Source organism: Thalassophryne amazonica, chromosome 15 (genome assembly GCF_902500255.1).
Source record: "Thalassophryne amazonica chromosome 15, fThaAma1.1, whole genome shotgun sequence".
Classification (NCBI taxonomy): Eukaryota; Metazoa; Chordata; class Actinopteri; order Batrachoidiformes; family Batrachoididae; genus Thalassophryne; species Thalassophryne amazonica.
Genome location: NC_047117.1, coordinates 86,479,446 through 86,496,533, shown reverse-complemented (window position 1 = coordinate 86,496,533; position 17,088 = coordinate 86,479,446). Strand labels below are relative to the sequence as shown.

The window sequence follows — 17,088 nt, the reverse complement described above, 5'->3', positions numbered from 1 at the left end:
TCAAAGCCAAAGTCAGGGGTTCCCTGATTTTACCTCAACCTCAAAGCCAGCAAAAAGGCTTAGCATAAAGATATCAATCAGTACAAATAAATAAATCAAAATAGCAATTAATACAAAGCTTTCTCCATGTAGTGTGGAGCTGCGTCAGGAAAGGTGTCCAGTGTGACACTTCTGCTAATCAACATGCAAATCCACCTCAGATCTGCTGTGGCACCCCTGAGTCAAAATAAGGGAGCCGCCAAAGGGACTTACTTTTTTCATTACAGTGGCAACAAAATTAAGAAAAGACTACATGGAAAAACACCTGTGATTTTGAAAATGTCAATTTAAACACATATACATTTTATACTTATTTATTCAATAAAGTTAGTTGAATGGCCTTTTGGGGCCAGTGCCCAAGTGTTTCTCATGTTGAACCATTAAATTAGGATCTGTTTTTCCCACCGTGGTCAAACTAAAAGCATAACAATACTTTGTTGTTCAATGATTTTTGTAGCAGTTGATACTGTAAAAGAATAACTTCAGAGAGAACAACAATCTGGTTGCACACAGCTGCACAGAATTCTGACATGACCTGCATTTTGTATAAGACTTGTAATATGTGTTTAAAGAGTGACTGCAGGTATTCCACACTGGAAAAACTCAAGTGTGTAAACCAAATCTCGGGTCGATTATCTTCTGTAACATAGCAAGCTCCATGCTTATAAGGAGCTTATGTCACTCCAGTAAAAATCAAAGAATAACAAACTAGGGATGGGGCCAATGCAATGAAATATCGCTATCTGCTTCTGATACCAACGGAATTCACAGATCGGAAATTTCCGATACAACCTACTGAGTTTTCCGATCCAGTAGCCATCTGCTAAATGTCTCCACAAGTGCTGCTTGCTGCTCCGAATGGAGGCGTGTCTCTCACTAAACATGTGGCGTACTGTAAAGAGAGACAGTTAGCAGCCAGCTAACAGTGAGCACTGAGGAGTACTGTCGCTGAAATATCCACTGAAACACTGCAAAGCAAGACAGCAATGTGCAATGTTTGCAAAGCCACTGTACCGAGAGGTGGACGCTCCGCTGCAACCTACAATACAGCAAACAAACATTTGAAAAAGCACCACAAAGCACAACAGGATTTTTTTTAACTGGGAGCAGAAAGACAAAATGAGCCAGGGTGCGACAATTTAGTCAGACTGACTCCAAATACGATGTCTATTAGAAAAGTATCCGACCTTATTATTATTTTCAAAAACCATATGGATTTGAATCACGTGTGATTGCGTCGCCGCGACGCGCGGAATTCCTCCGCACGTCTGTCTCAATGTGCCGAAAAAGTGCTGATGTCCACGTCTTTTCACAATTCCTGTGCTAGTCAGACCACGTCCCGGATAAAACACAGTGTCCAGTTTGGAAATGAACGGCACATTCCACTGTTACAGGAGTTTTTGTCATGGAAAGAGGAGCGGAGGCTTCGCACGTCGCGGCAGTGCCGCATGGCGCACAGCAACGCCATGATGAAGCCTCACAGGCACATCCACAATTTCTCGGATAATCACTCGATGGAAAAACCACCGACAGCTGTCTGAACGCCATCTCAAAGCCGTCCTGTGAGACCAAAACGGAGGTGGTTTTGTCTCGCTCCAGTAGCGAATCCATCGTGATGTGTGAAGCCTCCGCTCGGCTTTCCATGACAGAATCTCTTGTTAAAAGTGAAATCTGCCGGAAAATGATGTCCAGCTCTTGCGATAACCAGAGAAACGGCACACGATGGTCACGGATCCATACAGCCATCCGTTTAGAAATGAAATGGTCGTTCAGCCTGTTGATGGCGGCTTCGGAGCACAGCGCCCCACAGCCGCTGAGGGCCGTCCTTAAAGCGACAGTAACACTCCTTATTCTCTACCAAGCCTGTAACATTTTCACCGAAAGCCAGATAAATTTTTCTAATGGTTTCCAGCTGCCAGTCTCTAACAGTTTCTGAAACAATTCTGATGGAAAAAAAGCCCAAATCATTCCGCCATTTCCTGGCAATGAAACAACGACGAGGGGGCTGGACCACTCCTCACTCAAAGCCTGCTCACAGGCGAATGACGCAACCGACAGGCGTGGAAAAACTCACGCATGCGAACGAGGGTTCAAACTTGTCTGACGCAATCACACGTGATTCAAATCCATATGGTTTTTGAAAAAAACAATAAGGTCGGATACTTTTCTAATAGACCTCGTATGAGTAAATTAAGTACTATTATTTATTTATTGGTGGTTTCTTGTTGCATTTTGGAAATGAGGAAATGAGTTCATGTACTCTGAGATGGGGTGCCACCTGGTGTTCAAGAGATGAAAGTTCAACCACTGATCCATAAATAAATAAAAGTACTTAATTCTTTCACCAAAACATCAAATCCAGGTTTGCATGTTAGCTGTACCTTCTGACAAATTGTAGCTGAATTTTCAGGTCTTATTTTTAAGAAAATCCTCCTCTATACCCACTTCAACATGAAGCTGCATAACTGGAGATACAAAATATCCTCATATAAAATCAAAATTAACAATAATAATAGAAAGTAAGTCCCTTCGTCTGCCCCCTTGTTTTGCACTCGGGGTCGCCACAGCAAATCCAAGGCGGATCTGCATGTTGAATTGGCACAGGTTTTACACTGGATGCCCTTCCTGACGCAACTCCACATTACATGGAGAAATGTGGCAGGGGTGGGATTTGAACCTGGAACCTTCTGCACTGAAACCAAGCGCATAACCACTTGGCCACCAATAATAATAATAATAATAGTACTACTACTAGTACTACTAATAATAATAATAATAATAATAATAATAATAATAATAATAATAAAGCAAACAGATCTCTGGTATCGGAATGATATTGTATGGGCAGATATCCAAATTCAGGTATCAGGATCAGATTGGAAATGAAAAATGTGGATCAGTGCACCCCATAACAAACCACTTCTGATTTCCTCAGCAAGGACACCAAGCAAGAAATGAAAATTCAGCTCCAAGAGTGTCGGTCTAATAATGAAATAGTGTGGCTCAACTCCAAACCAGAGTGAAAGCCATCTTTCACTTCAAAGTTCTCTGCCTCGCGTAGATCAAATCTGCTCTCCATTCTCTCTCTCTCACACACACACACACACACACACACACACACACACACACACACACACACACACACACACACACACACACACACACACACCAGTCTAAACAAAGGTGGTACAGAATGAGACTGATGCAAGTTTTATCCTTGAAAGTGCTAAACAGGGCCGCAGCAGGTTGCGGTGAAGATAAGACCAATGCCTGGCTTATTTACGTTTCACTACAAAACACACACACACACACTGCCATTGTCAAACATTCCACTGTGAAACTTGACATGTCATATCCTGTCTCAGCTGTTGGAAGTTGTCCTAATAAGGCAGCCACTCACCCCTTACACTGTGTCCTTCTCTCTCACCAACACCTTTTCTACAATGTACAACACTTCAATGGAAAACATGAGGTTTGTATGTGACCCAAACAGGGTCACATACGCAGTACATTGCTAAAAAACAAAAAAACAAAAGGCAACCAGCCAGTCACCACACACCCCTTTGGGACTAAACCACTCGAGGTTAGTAATGTAGCTCTGATATTAGCACCTCAGTTTAGCAGGCTTTTGAAGTCACTGCTATGACATATACTCTGGAACATAAACACAGCACTTCTGACCAATAAGGAGACATTGTGTTAAACATATGGCTTTTGTTTACATGTTTTCATCCGCTTCAGCAGCTCTTACACTTAGCCAAGTGTAGTATTGTGCCCCCAACTCCACCCAAATCAATGCATCAACACCAACTGCGCAGGCCGCGCCAGGCTGCTTGGCATAAATCAGCAGAAGCAGGCAAAGGTCAGATAAATTCGCCCTGGGTTTCTAGTCCAAACCCAGGCATCGAAATACATTTTTTAACCTACTTGCACTGGTGCTAGTAACAAAAAAATTACTTGCACCAAAAAAAAAAAAAAGTTACTTGCACAACCAAAAGGCAGTCTTATATCAACCTTAAAACTCCTCCTCTGATGTGTCAGACTCTTCCTCTCTGGGGAAAGTTTAAGGGGAGAGCAGCAGCAGAGTTTTTTTTGTTTGTTTGTTTTTGTTTGTTTTTTTTTTTACACGTGCGAACGAATCATCCGTGAAGATTATTTTATTTATTAACTACACAGATGTATAATAAAACAAATGGTGACTGGTTTATAACACAATTATGACAGAGTTTGAGGGGAGAGACAGTGAGAAACTGCAGCGGCAGCCAGTTTTTTTTTTTGTTTGTTTTCTTTGTTTACATGTGCACGCACGAACGGGATAGGAGGTCCTCAAACTGGAGCTCCTGCAGCTCCAGTTATTTGCTGCAGCTCTTTCCGCAAATAATGAAACTCTCCAAATTGGGAACGTCTCATGAGGATGTTGTGAACCCAGGGACGGCACCGCTGGCGACGTTTGTCAGCTTTCCACAACAAATAGAGCACAGCAACTCGCTCCATGTGTGAGAGTCATAAAACGCAGGGAAGACGAAGACAACACACTGGAAATAGTTTTTTTCCTTATTTATTCCTTTATTGGTTCATTCTACTGGTGCTTATAATTGATAAAACTTGGATAAAGTTACTTGCACCAGTGCAAGTGCAGTATAACATTATGTGCACCGCTCGAATAATGTGCACAAACTAGAACATCCACATACTAATTCGACCCCTGAAACCTAATATACAATCTACAGATGTTAAAGTACTTGCCTAGTGGATTCCCTTCATATTTGGTACGACATAGGAGAAAAACCTTTCTTAATACATACCACAACAACTCACACGATTCCTCTTACGGCACAGTGCAACAAATAGAGTCAAGGCCTACAACCTCTCCAGCCATTTGAAGTCCTAAAATTCTATAGTAGTCGAAAGCCGTTACTTGTGAGTGTTTTACAAATGGCTTTGTCCATTTAAAGCTCTAACATTAGTCATCGATCTACTGACGGCCATTAAGAACAACGTTAAATCACATCTGCTAATGGACCAGCACAACAATTACACTCAGCCACTTACAGTATCACTTATGTCTGTGCCAATACAAGACAATTAGTGTCCACTACTCTCTGAAAACTTTTAGTATACTATCACAGCCACTTTGCCTACCACATACTGCTCACTAAATATGGAAAACAGCTTTATGATGCATTATCAAAGGGCCAGGCTGCCTGGGGAAATACATGATCCTATTTTTCCATATCGCTCAATATCACTATTTATCATGAAGATTTTAACCAGAAAAAAAAAACAGATCAAATGTAGTCTTGAGCCTTCAGTCAAGCTGTCACTGAAATTTCAGGTGTTTTAAAGAAAATCCATCCCTGTGCCCCTCCATGATGAATCTGTATAACAGGTAATAAAACAGACAAAAGCTGTAGCATGCACAATTTCTTCAATCACAGAATAAGGAGCATATAGTTCCTCCAGAGTCAGATTTGTTACTGCCAGTGTCACAAACAATATTTTGTGTATGAAATATGCCTGCACTCTGGCCTGGAAAGCATAAACTGCAGACCGACCGACCGCTCTCACATTTATTTTGGCTGCCAGAATCAGATAACGTCACTGCATTCACAAAATAACTACTGTTCTACTCTGATGAATTTTACCCAAATATATTTTCCCAAACAATGCTGAATTGCATCAATATACATGTAAAAACTATTACAACAGAACAATGAATGGGTGTTGCCACTAGGGATGAGACCGATCCAATCCCGAATTGGTATCGGAACCCGATACCGGCGTAATTCACGTATTGGAAAATACAGATCCAACCCGCGACATTTTCCAATACCAGAGAAGAGCCACTGTGAATCCTCTGAACTGCTGTTGTTTGCTCTCTGCTTTGTTTACTGCCGATTGGGAGGAGGGGAGGTTTTCTGAAGCCGGGCTGTTTGAGGGCTCTCTTCCGCAGTGTTCTAGCTGTGGGTAGTGGCAAATTTCTGCCAGGATCTCGGGTTCAAATTGTCTGTTCATCGAGCACGGATTTTCCAAAAAAATAACTGAATTGTTGCTGAAAATGTGTGCTAAAAAGTTAGCCGCTTCACTGCCCCAGGGCTGTAAAACAGCAGCTCAGCGTGTGGCGTAGGAGGAGCCGAACAGAAATTCTGTCCGCTGAAAGGGAAAAAGTCTCCATTAAAATCCTACACGCGAGCGTCGGTGACTATATTTTATAGTTGAAAGGCTTCGTGTTTCCCAAAAGTTCAAAGTTTGCGCAGCACGAAAACAGCAAGAAAGAAAAAGAGAGAGAGATGGAGTGAGAGAGAAAGCGAGCAAGAGAGACAGACAGAGAGGGAGCGAGACAGGCAGAGAAAGAGAGGGACAGACAGAATGGGAGAGAGACAGACAGAGAGACAGTGCTGTATTTTCTCTTTAAGTCTAGAAAAAATAAAAATACTTAATTCTTTTGCCAAAACATCAAAATCTAGGCTTTCATCTCAGATACACTTTCTGGCAAATTGTAGCTCAACTTTCAGGTCTCCTTTTAAAGAAAATTCTCATATAAAATCAACAATAATGATAACAATAATATTAAAGCAAACAGAGTTCTGGTATCGGATTGGAAAAGTATCACTATCGGCAGATATCCAAATTCAGGTATCTGGATCGGATCAGAAGTGAAAAATTGTGGATTGGTGCATCCTTAGTTGCCACACAATATGATGGCGAATATGTATTAGACAATCTAACAACATGTGAATTACAAGCTACCCAGGTACCCCCGCATATTCAGTCAGATGATACTGTACTGCTCAATAGTCCACATTTTTGCAACACCCAAACATATATCTAAAGAAACAAGCTCCATAAACATGGATACTGTCACTTTCCGAGTTGTGGTGAGATGTTTTTCTTAACCTGGTTGTGAAAGCAATTCATTCCCACATCTTTAAAATAAGCGTCTATCTAACACAGCCAGGTGAAACGTGGGCGTTCCCTTGGCCTTTTCCAGCTATTGGGGTCCTTCACACTTGAGCACCTATGTACTGGATCATGCACAGAGAAACAGACCAGATGGCCAAAATGCTGTAGCTGACACTCGCTCCCGATTCAAGTGATACTCTTCATCTTATTCTCTCTTAGTAACTGCTCATTTGATATAAAGTCATTCAAGCGGTACTCAAGGATCCTCTGAACACACCTTGTACCAAAGACATCCAGCTGTTGCCTTAGATCACTGGTTAGCATCCAAGTCTCACAACTATACAGCAAGACAGCACCAGGACCAAGACTTTCATTTACCTGCAATTATATTGGGATCGCCCAACACCTCTGCCCAGCAACCTCACAATTCCATAGGCTCTTCCCAGGTGCCTCCCTAAATCATTGGCCGATGACCCAAAGACATGTATGTCACTGCTGAGGTAAGTGAATGTATCTACAAGTTCAACACTTTCACAATATACAAATATAATTCTGATGATGAAATCCAGGAAGTTGTTAAAAGCCTTAATATTAGTCTTAATCCAGGACATCTCAAACCCAGACACTCTGATTCCTCATTCAGCTTCTCAAGTGCTGCAATCAGACTATCCAATGATTCCACAAAGATCACAGCATAGTCTGCAAATTCATGGTCAGTAAACCCTTCCTCACCAAGAACAGCACCCAAACAACTTTTTTCTCTAACTCTACCCAACACCCAGTCCAAGAAGGCATTGAATAGTATAGAAGCCAGAACACACCCCTGACGAATTCCAAGTTTCACTGGTAAAAACTCAAGACTCTCTGCAGGCATTGACATTAAGCTTTTTAACATCGTTAATGTCAATGGTAGCTCTGCCTCCACTCCGTACAGCACTCTATGGACGGGTAACCTGAATGTTCCTGCGTACATCCATATTGTTGCGGAGGGGCCATGTGCCTGCCTGTCTGTAGCTGTGGTTAAGTTGTGCGTTCAAGAACATGTTGCACGTTATTTCGCTTCCCGGTTAGCAACATAACATCAACATATTCATGATTGTAATAATTAGTGGTTTCTGATGTATTTTATTGCTAATTATTCCTTTCGCTCAGCCAGTCAGTGCATTTTTGGAAAACATCTTACTCTGCATTTCTCACCCTTTCTCGACCTGTGATGTACATTTTAGGAAAAGCAGAAACATCCCGATGGCCAAAAGAGTGAAATGAACGGTACTACATCTGATAACAAAGCTTCTGAGAGTTCATTCAAAAGTGAGTGCTTGGCTTTACAGAGGATGTACAGAGAGGAGACAACACACTTCACCCCAAAACTCAATTTTTTTGAGAGTCTGTCAGGTTTTGGATCCCAGCATCTGACTCTGCTGTCTGTGCCGCTGGACACTATTTTACTGCTGCTTTAACCATGACTGTATCAAAATTGACAGTTATAATTTAGAAAGAAGTCATCATAACATGATGCCACACTTATGTAACCTTTGCAATTAATCTCCGTTCTTAACATAAGCAGCTACATTCCATTCAAGTGCATGCTGAGATGTTTCCTCAAAGATAGGTAAACGCTGTCAGAAACACTCAGAAAAACAAGTACTTACGAGTATTCTGTTTTCGGCAGTCTCCGTAGCTGCTTTTTGCGAATGGTGTATACTTTGAGACCGGTCATGGAAGTACACAAAGTAATCCCGGTGTATCATCGGATGGCCACTAACAGCCGAAATCTAAGTTGCTATGATTTCTGTGCGACATGTCCTTCAACCTGGAGGAAACAAATACAGCACTGTGGGTATGCTGTTACTGATCACCTCAGTATTTCTTCTGTTTTTCTTGTTGCTTGTCCCCAAAATTCTGCAAACTGTTATATAAAGTAGAGATGTTAGTTTATCCACTCCTGCAAATTTCGTTAAAAAAGGCGCAGACCACCAGGTGGCGGTAAACTTCCTCAAAATTGGGCAAGTTGAGTACTTCTGCGCCCCCTGGTGGCCAACGCCATCAAGACCCCAATGTTTTTTTTCAGTTGCATTTGATAGAGTAGGGCCTATATTTGCTGATAACATTAAGATCTGGTTGGGGTTTTGACGGCGCAGAGGGTTATGGGCCGTTAAATACAGCCAATTTTGCAAAATGACCAGACTTTGAGTGTCCCTATATTCAGCACCATCAATCCCCCAACCAAATATGTATGTAAGATGAAAGAGTTTGCCTCCATAAGTCATTTGATAGTTAAACTGGTTTGGAGACTCAATGGCGCTGAATGTTACACCACTTGAAAGATGTAAATTTAATGAAATATCAGTTTGCGTATTTTTGCCTTGAACTTTGATAACCCCTGGCAAGGTCACCATTTGGTTTTCAGTCGCACAATTTTGGGAAAGTTCATTTCTTGGTAGGTTCCATCTCTGAGCCATGTTTCATTGAAATATGAGTCTGATCCTTAAAAAAAAAAATTGGCTCTTAAAGCTTAATGTTAATATCCAAAGCTCCACAAAATAGTATTTTCACAGAAATTCTCCAGCTATAAACCTCATTTAGGCCTGACAGCTTGTTTCAGACTTTTGTGGCATATGCAATGCTTGAATTCACCACAGATTATTCAAGGACCACCCCATTAAACAACTCAGGATTACCAATCTTTTCCAAAATTCTAGAAAAAGAAAAAAATATGAAAAGTAAAAATTTCTACATTGTGCAGCAATATCACTAATTTATTTCCTCCATCAACTAAGATGTGAAAAAAAATGTTTTTGCATGTTAGGCTTTGATGACTCAGAAAATACAGTCAGGTCCATTGGTATTTGGACTATTTTACACTTTCTGTAATATTGCCTCTCTACAAACCCACAAAGGAGTTTAAATCTTTTTTCCCCCCTTCGCTGACATGCTGAATCCCAATCCATTCCTGGCCTGGAGATACCCGTGTGCTTCATCTCCCATCATCAGAATGATGAAAATTTTTTGTTTGACACATGCAATATTTCTGTCTTACCAACAGTAAACTATTTAGATTAAATCAAATCAATTTTATTTATATAGCGCCAAATCACAACAACAGTTGCCCCAAGGCACTTTATATTGCAAGGCAAAAGCCATACAATAATCACATCTTTAACAAAAGCTATTCTATATTGTTCCTCAATTCCATTTTGCACAAAATTGTAGGAATAAAACCAAGACAGAGTAATAGTGAATGAATATTTAGTTGTTAAAAATATAGTAGTAGTAGTAATATTAGTGGTATGTGCAAAATGTCTTTAAAATGTCTTCAAAGGTGGATCTTTACTCTTCAAGGAGGTTGGGGGCCTACCGCCACCGCACTGACAGACAACAGACACGATGCAACCTATCCCTTCACAACTCAGAGTTACGCGTCCCAGGGGTGTGACGCATATAATGTATTACAACCAGCCTTGTTGATTTCATGTCAGGATGGTGCAAATCAGAGGTCTCAAACTGATTCCAGAACAGGGCCAAGTGGGTGCAGCTTTTCTTTGCAACCACCCACTCCAGCTGGTGATTTCACTGATTTAACATCACTTTGAGCAGATAGAATCAGTTAATCAGTGAAATCACCTGGTGGAGTGGGTGGTTGCAAAGAAAACCTGCACCCACTTGGCCCTGTTCTGGAATCAGTGTGAGACCTCTGGTATAAATGCAAACCCTGAGTCAATCAGAAAAAACGTTTCTCCTGCCCCAGGAACGTCAAAAAAAAAATCCACGTATTTCAGTTTTTTTTTTTAACAGATTTCATTCTGTATGCAGATGAAAATTAACTTGCCATATCAGGCAAGCGAGGGGAATGAAGCACTAGTCTGATAGCACCGTTTATGCGCCAATGTGGAGCGGGCGTGCATTACCTTCGAGCCATGGCCTTGACTCCATTTGTATGGACATACTTCAGCATGGTGTCTGGAGTTGGACTTTGAATTTAATTCAAGTTTATATAGCGCCAAATCACAGCAAAACTGCCTCAAGGCACTTCACACAACTAAGGTCTAACCTTACCAACCAAGCACACAGGTGACAATGGTAAGGAAAAATGCCCTCTGACGATTTGAGGAAGAAACCTCAAGCAGACCAGACTCAAAGGGGTGACCCTTTGCTTGGGCCATGTTATCGACACACTTTGACGAAAAAACATGTACCCCGAGTGGCATGGGATGAGTACTAAATTCATTGGAATTTGATGTTTTTTATGAAAGTTCACTGCGGCCTTCACATGAAAGTAAGGCAAGTCCATTAATGACAGTAATGACCCACAGTCAGACTAAAACGTACTTTGTGCTTAGCACAGCAAAGCACAAAGGCCCTTTCCAGCTGGAGGGCAGTGAAAGAGATACATCTGTGCCCAAAATACAAATTAAACAAATAAAGGAACTGAATTCATCTTTTACATTTTCTAGTTCGTTAGTTTAACTGAATTAAAATGAATAAATAAATAAATCTAAGTCTCATTAACAAGATTTTTTTTTCATCTCAGACAAACAAAATAAAGATTTTCATTGAGTGTTTTACACCGATAGGTTTATTAGTTGCTAGTATTTGATCAGTACTCTGTTTGCTGATATTATTAGTACATCCCAGTACCTACAATGTAACGTTCCCACAGAAAAAAACTAAGTCAGAGCTTCGTCAAATGGAAAATGTTTTCCAAAAAAATGGTGTCTTTTGTATTAAGATTTTTATTTTTGACACTTTTCAGTGTAAAATATGTGTTTTGGAATGAACAATGAAAACATAAGGTTTTTTTAGTTGCTTTGTGGCTCCTTGAAATTATGAATGTGCACCCCCCCCCCCCCCCCCCCCCCCCCCCCCCCCCCCCCCCCCCCCCCAGCTCTTCAAATTTGACATTAGCTAGCTCCTCGTCAATTTATGAATATAAATTATAACTCAAGGCCTGGCTTTTGGGTGTAGTGATTATAAATATATTAAATTAACCATTTAGGAATGACTACCATTTATAGCATTATACACCGTTTTTTCCAGTTACAGGAGCATATAACTCATTCAGAGTTTTCAGGGTGTCTTTTTGGCTTCCCTCACTAGTCTCCTTCATATACATTCACTCAGTTTTTGAGAATGGCCTTATCCAGACACATTTGCATACAGTACCATATTGTATGTATTAATGACTGAGTAATGTTCAAGCATCCATTCCCTGACTTGTCTTAAAAATACTGTCTGTAAAGTGATGATTTGTATTAACAATTATGAGACTGTCCAATTATGTATAGGCTCTGAAAATGGTGGGAGTGTGTAAAAAAGCAAGTGTAATGTCTAAATGGTTCATGTAATATTTTGTTAAATCAATTAACACCATTGTGCTGGTGTATAAAGGCAAAATTACAAACACTGTGTCACTGCCCAAATACTTTCAGAGCTAACGGCAGCCTTATACCTCTATTCCACAGAGTGCCGTTCCTTCCCGTTTCATCTTAAATAGCAAATCGGAGCATCACAGTAACTTCTTGATCCATCTTTTGTCAATCTTGAATAAAATTGGTACACACATTCGTTACGGCCATCAACAGCACCAGTTTTGAAATTGGGGTGAAATTTTCGAGTTTCACTCCAATTCACCAAATTGCCGTCATTATGCGGTCACATCCAGGTGCTCGTAGTCTTAACAGCTGCAATCATGTTCAAACATCTTTAAACGGGGTAGTCCTAGAGAGTACAGCTTGAAACTTTGATTGTGCTCCATCGAGGTAAAAATTTGAAGCAAAGGCAGAGTTTGTTGTGGTTCTGACTGAGAACGCGACCAGACAGCTTTACTTTCAACCAGACAGGTTAACTTTCAGTTTCAAGGGCCTTGCCAGGTATGTGCATTATAAGCCAGCCAGTTGCCAGGTCTATTACTTTATAAGCCAGCCTGATCGGAAGCATGCCATATCATCACGTTTTTGCTCTTTTTCTGATCATGAGGGATCATAATAGAATGGTGCCCTGTGGAATAGGGGTGTCAAACATTTAACATACCACAACTGCAAAATTCCCCACAATAATCACAATTTTACTTTTTTTTTTTTTTTTTTTTTAATCATGCAGCCCTACCATATATGGACATGCAGTTGGATTATGATCACCAGTGAACAAGGAAGTAAAAGTGAAAATTGCTGTAATGAGGACAGTAACACAATGGTGTACTCACTCAGCCGCTCCCAAAAATGAACTTTGACCACCGAAAGTGGGAAAGCTGGAATCACGTCACTTTGAACACTTTGATTTAGCCTGACTACCGGTGTCTGCTTCTGCCTGGAAAGGGGGCGGGCTCACTCACAGTTTAAATAAAAACAGACTGCAGGTGTAACCGTCACAAAAGCAGAAGGTGAGCGAGAAGACGAGAAGGAGGAGCAAGTACAAGAAATCCCTCAGCTTCAGTGGGTGAGAGGGACACACCCATAGAGCGCTCTGAAAGCCCGTCATTAGAGGCTCAAAATGAGAGGCCTGACTAAAACAGCCAGCCGCTCAACAACATTTCAGCCCTCGCACACAACACGGCCAAGAAATAACTCTGGCCAGCTCCAGAAAAGATCGTTTCCCCTCAGTTTCACATTAACATGTGATATTTGTGAACAGCAAACAACACGTTCAAACTTGTTCATTATCTGCCTGATCTGTGTTCCAACAAGTCAACAGGACAGCCTGCAGAATATTAAAAAAAAAAAAAAAGGAAAATGTTTGGCATGTCCAAGTGGCATTGAAGCCCAGGAATCAGCTGACTTTACCAACTTAAAGGACCATGCTGGTCATGTGATGTTTCAGCCAACATCACATGTATAACAGAAGGACCATGAAAATTTCACAAGTTTTTGTGCATTTCAAAAAAATTAAGCTGTAAACTATTTAACTATGCGCACAAGGGTTCAAGCATGATTGGTGTAATCGCACGTCATTCAAATCCATATAGTTTTTGAAAAAATAAAAAGGTCGGTTTATTATCTAATAGACCTCGTAAATCATCTCTGACATGTGGCTGAGTTTGGAGTCCCTGATATTTGTACTTGAGGGGTACAAATATTACAACAGTAAGCTGTTCTCAGGTAAAAAAAAAAAGGTAAAATCAAATCACTCAATCAATCAGCCAAGATCCACCAAGTTGTTGCTCGGCTCATTACAGAGCCAAACTCAAGTCAGCTGTAAGAGCATCTACGCTTTTTGTGTTTGTAATTCACAGTTACTTAATAAACACATGAGGGAACAAGTGAAAACAGCAACTACGTAATAAGGGAATTATCAAAATGACAAAACTCCAGATCTGAATGCATGTGTTCCAGTGTTGTTGACATGATCTTTAAATTTTGTTCAATGTCAATAAAAGACATTTTTAGAAGTTACCAACTCCTAAAGTTTTAAATTAATAAAAACAAATATTTATTTTGCCCACTTTGCATGGGCAACACATTTCCTCCACTGCTGTAGCAACAGCTGTCACACTTTCACTCCCCGGAACCAACAGTGATATTTTGGTATTCCCAGTTATATCCACTTGTTAAGCAGTAATATTATGCTTTGTGTATGTGTTTCTACACAAAGCTAAATAGTGAGCTTATGCACTAAAACACTGCACAGGCTTTAAAGGTGGTTAATTAAACAGCCACAGACCTGTTAAATATTGTAAAACTGCAAAAATGGAGAGAGAGGCAGGAATACAGAGAGAGAGAGCAACACTTCCTTTTAACAGAACAAATTTGTTATCTGTGTGCAGTGCACATGGTTTTAAGATTTGGCTATGATCTGTTTTTGAGCAATGCAAAAGTAACGAGTACTGTAAAAAGAAATAAGTTACGTTCACCAGACAGTAAAGAAATAAGGCATTTTTTAAAGTAGCGACTAATGTGTAATAGATTACTTTTCCTGAGTAACAACCCCAACACTGCTTATCCTGATCCTGGTGGCCACTGTTGATTGTTTGATATCAGAAAAAAAAAAATTCACAAAAACATTAGTTTTTCCATTTAGTATTTTCCTATGTGTGTCTGTTTGATCAGATCCACTGTGTTCGAGAGCAGTGGCAAGAATATATTCCTGAGTTGAATAAACATTCCATATTTCAACAAATGAAAATATCCTACTGCACAAATGGAGAGCATCCATTATTTGTTTTGTATGACACCACATGCTATAGATAGCTTCCTTGTATCAAGGATGTATTCTTACACAAAGGTAGTGGAGTAAAATGTATAGAACCAAAATGAACAGTAAATGAAGCCACGCTGCATCAAAAAATTATCTAAATTACACAAACTATTTTTCTAATAGAATGAGACAAATTCTTAATGTAAGTGTCATATAGCCAACAATCCACCAAGAAAAATGACAAGGATCTATCGCGGTGTTACGTTGGGAATGACGAGAACAACAACAAAAATTGGAAGTGTTCTAGATGTCTTTCATTAGTATTTCTGTTAAGAGCAAGCAAAAGACTACAAAATGACACCTAAACCACCATCATAGGACAACATCTTAAGCAAGCTGTGGTTGGACATGACCGTTTCTTCGATTAATTGTTTTTCTTCTATAGATTTTCCTCAAACTAATAGTGACTGAATAAAACTATACATTTCATTTGATAAGAATATAGTTGCAATACAATACTTCTGTTTGTTTCTTATTTTCAAAACTTTTTATCGAGGCGTTCCAAGTTCCAACTCACAGACAAAACAGTGGTGATGATGTATCAGAATAAACTAAATCCAAGGTCGCACAGGAAGTGTCCAGTGAGAAAACTTTTCAATCACAGCTCAGATTCAAACTTTGGAATAATAGTTGCCAGTATGGTAAAATGTAAACAAATACTGTTTATATGATCCTTTAAATCTTTTGCTTAAAAAGTAACGTAAATTGTAATATATGTCTCAAGTTACTCTGCATGCATTTGTTGTGCAATGACGATTATTAACATCGCAGGCTGAGAAAGTGTCTGTAGAGTGGGGAGGCTGAAGCGGTGTCACCTAACCACACCCCACTTCCACACAGACCGACACAACAGGTTCTGTTTTTGTACCGCACCACAAACCCTCTGCCCTGTAACTGGCACACGCCACATCAAAAGCCAACAGTACCAACATCAAATACACAAGAACAGACAGAAGTGACCAAACGCTGCATGCATCCAGACCCGAACAGCACCGTGATCGCAGAGAGATCAGGCGCTGGACTTTGACCTGACGGACACTTCCGCGTTAGTCTCACCTGTCCACACCCCCCAAACCCACACAAAAGTCAGCGGAAAACTGCCGTTTTACCTGCCTACAGTACAAAACACACATTTTTGTTAGCAACAGCGTGAACCCAGGTTATTTTACACAGCTCTGCACGAAATACTGATTTCGTCAAACTTCTGTCTTAGTTTATAGCCGTTCATCCCACGAGCAGACAAATGCTAAGTGTTGCAGCTTTAGCCCGCCAGCTAACGCTGCGCTTCCAACAAAAACCAAGTTCACAAAATCAAAAGTGACATCTGGCTCTTCCGGCAACAACTCCCAAGCAGCAATACCGAGGTTTAAAACGCCAAGAAAGACTTCATTACCGATTCTTGAGACTGTTAGACTTGTTTTTCAAAGTCCATAAGTGTGTTCCGAGCTGGATTCAGGCCTAGCCTGGCCTAGCCTAGCCGATAGGTGAACTCAGAGTGTTGACACGATCCAAAGAAGAAGAAGAAAAAACAAACAGGTCTGCAGCTTTCAACCAAAAGCGGGACAGACTCGAGTAAGAAAAACACGGCGGTGTAGTCGAACAGACAGACTGTCCGCAACTGGAAAGCAGTGAGCGTGAAGACGGAGAAAAACACCCACCGACCTCCCTCACTCCTTTCCGCCGCTCTTCCTCTCCGCGAGGGGCGGGGGCCGCGCGGGGGGGGGGGGGGGGGAGTAAATCACAGACTGTATGAATGAACAAGTCTGGAAATAAAGTTATTTTTACTGTTATTATTATTAGACTGTATGAGTGAACGGTATGGACCTCAATACGATCAAGCTGTAAAGAAAGTTAATATTATTATTACTATTATTATTATTATTATTATTATTATTATTATTATTATTATTAGACTGTATGAATGAACCAGTCTGTAAACAAAGTTATTATTCTTAT

The 17,088-nt window shown here is 40.5% G+C and overlaps 1 protein-coding gene across 6 annotated transcripts in view; it reads right to left on the bottom strand.

Annotated features, from left to right (window-relative positions):
• Positions 1–16,835, bottom strand: part of ctnnd1 (catenin (cadherin-associated protein), delta 1) — a 61,950-nt gene extending 45,115 nt beyond the window's left edge. For 4 of the 6 annotated variants that reach the window (XM_034187329.1, XM_034187327.1, XM_034187330.1 and 1 more), the window contains exon 1: positions 16,526–16,788. The gene's annotated coding sequence lies outside the window, so the exon portion shown is untranslated. The other 2 variants (XM_034187332.1, XM_034187331.1) reach the window with 2 other exon arrangements.
• Positions 16,836–17,088: the final 253 nt, after the last annotated feature.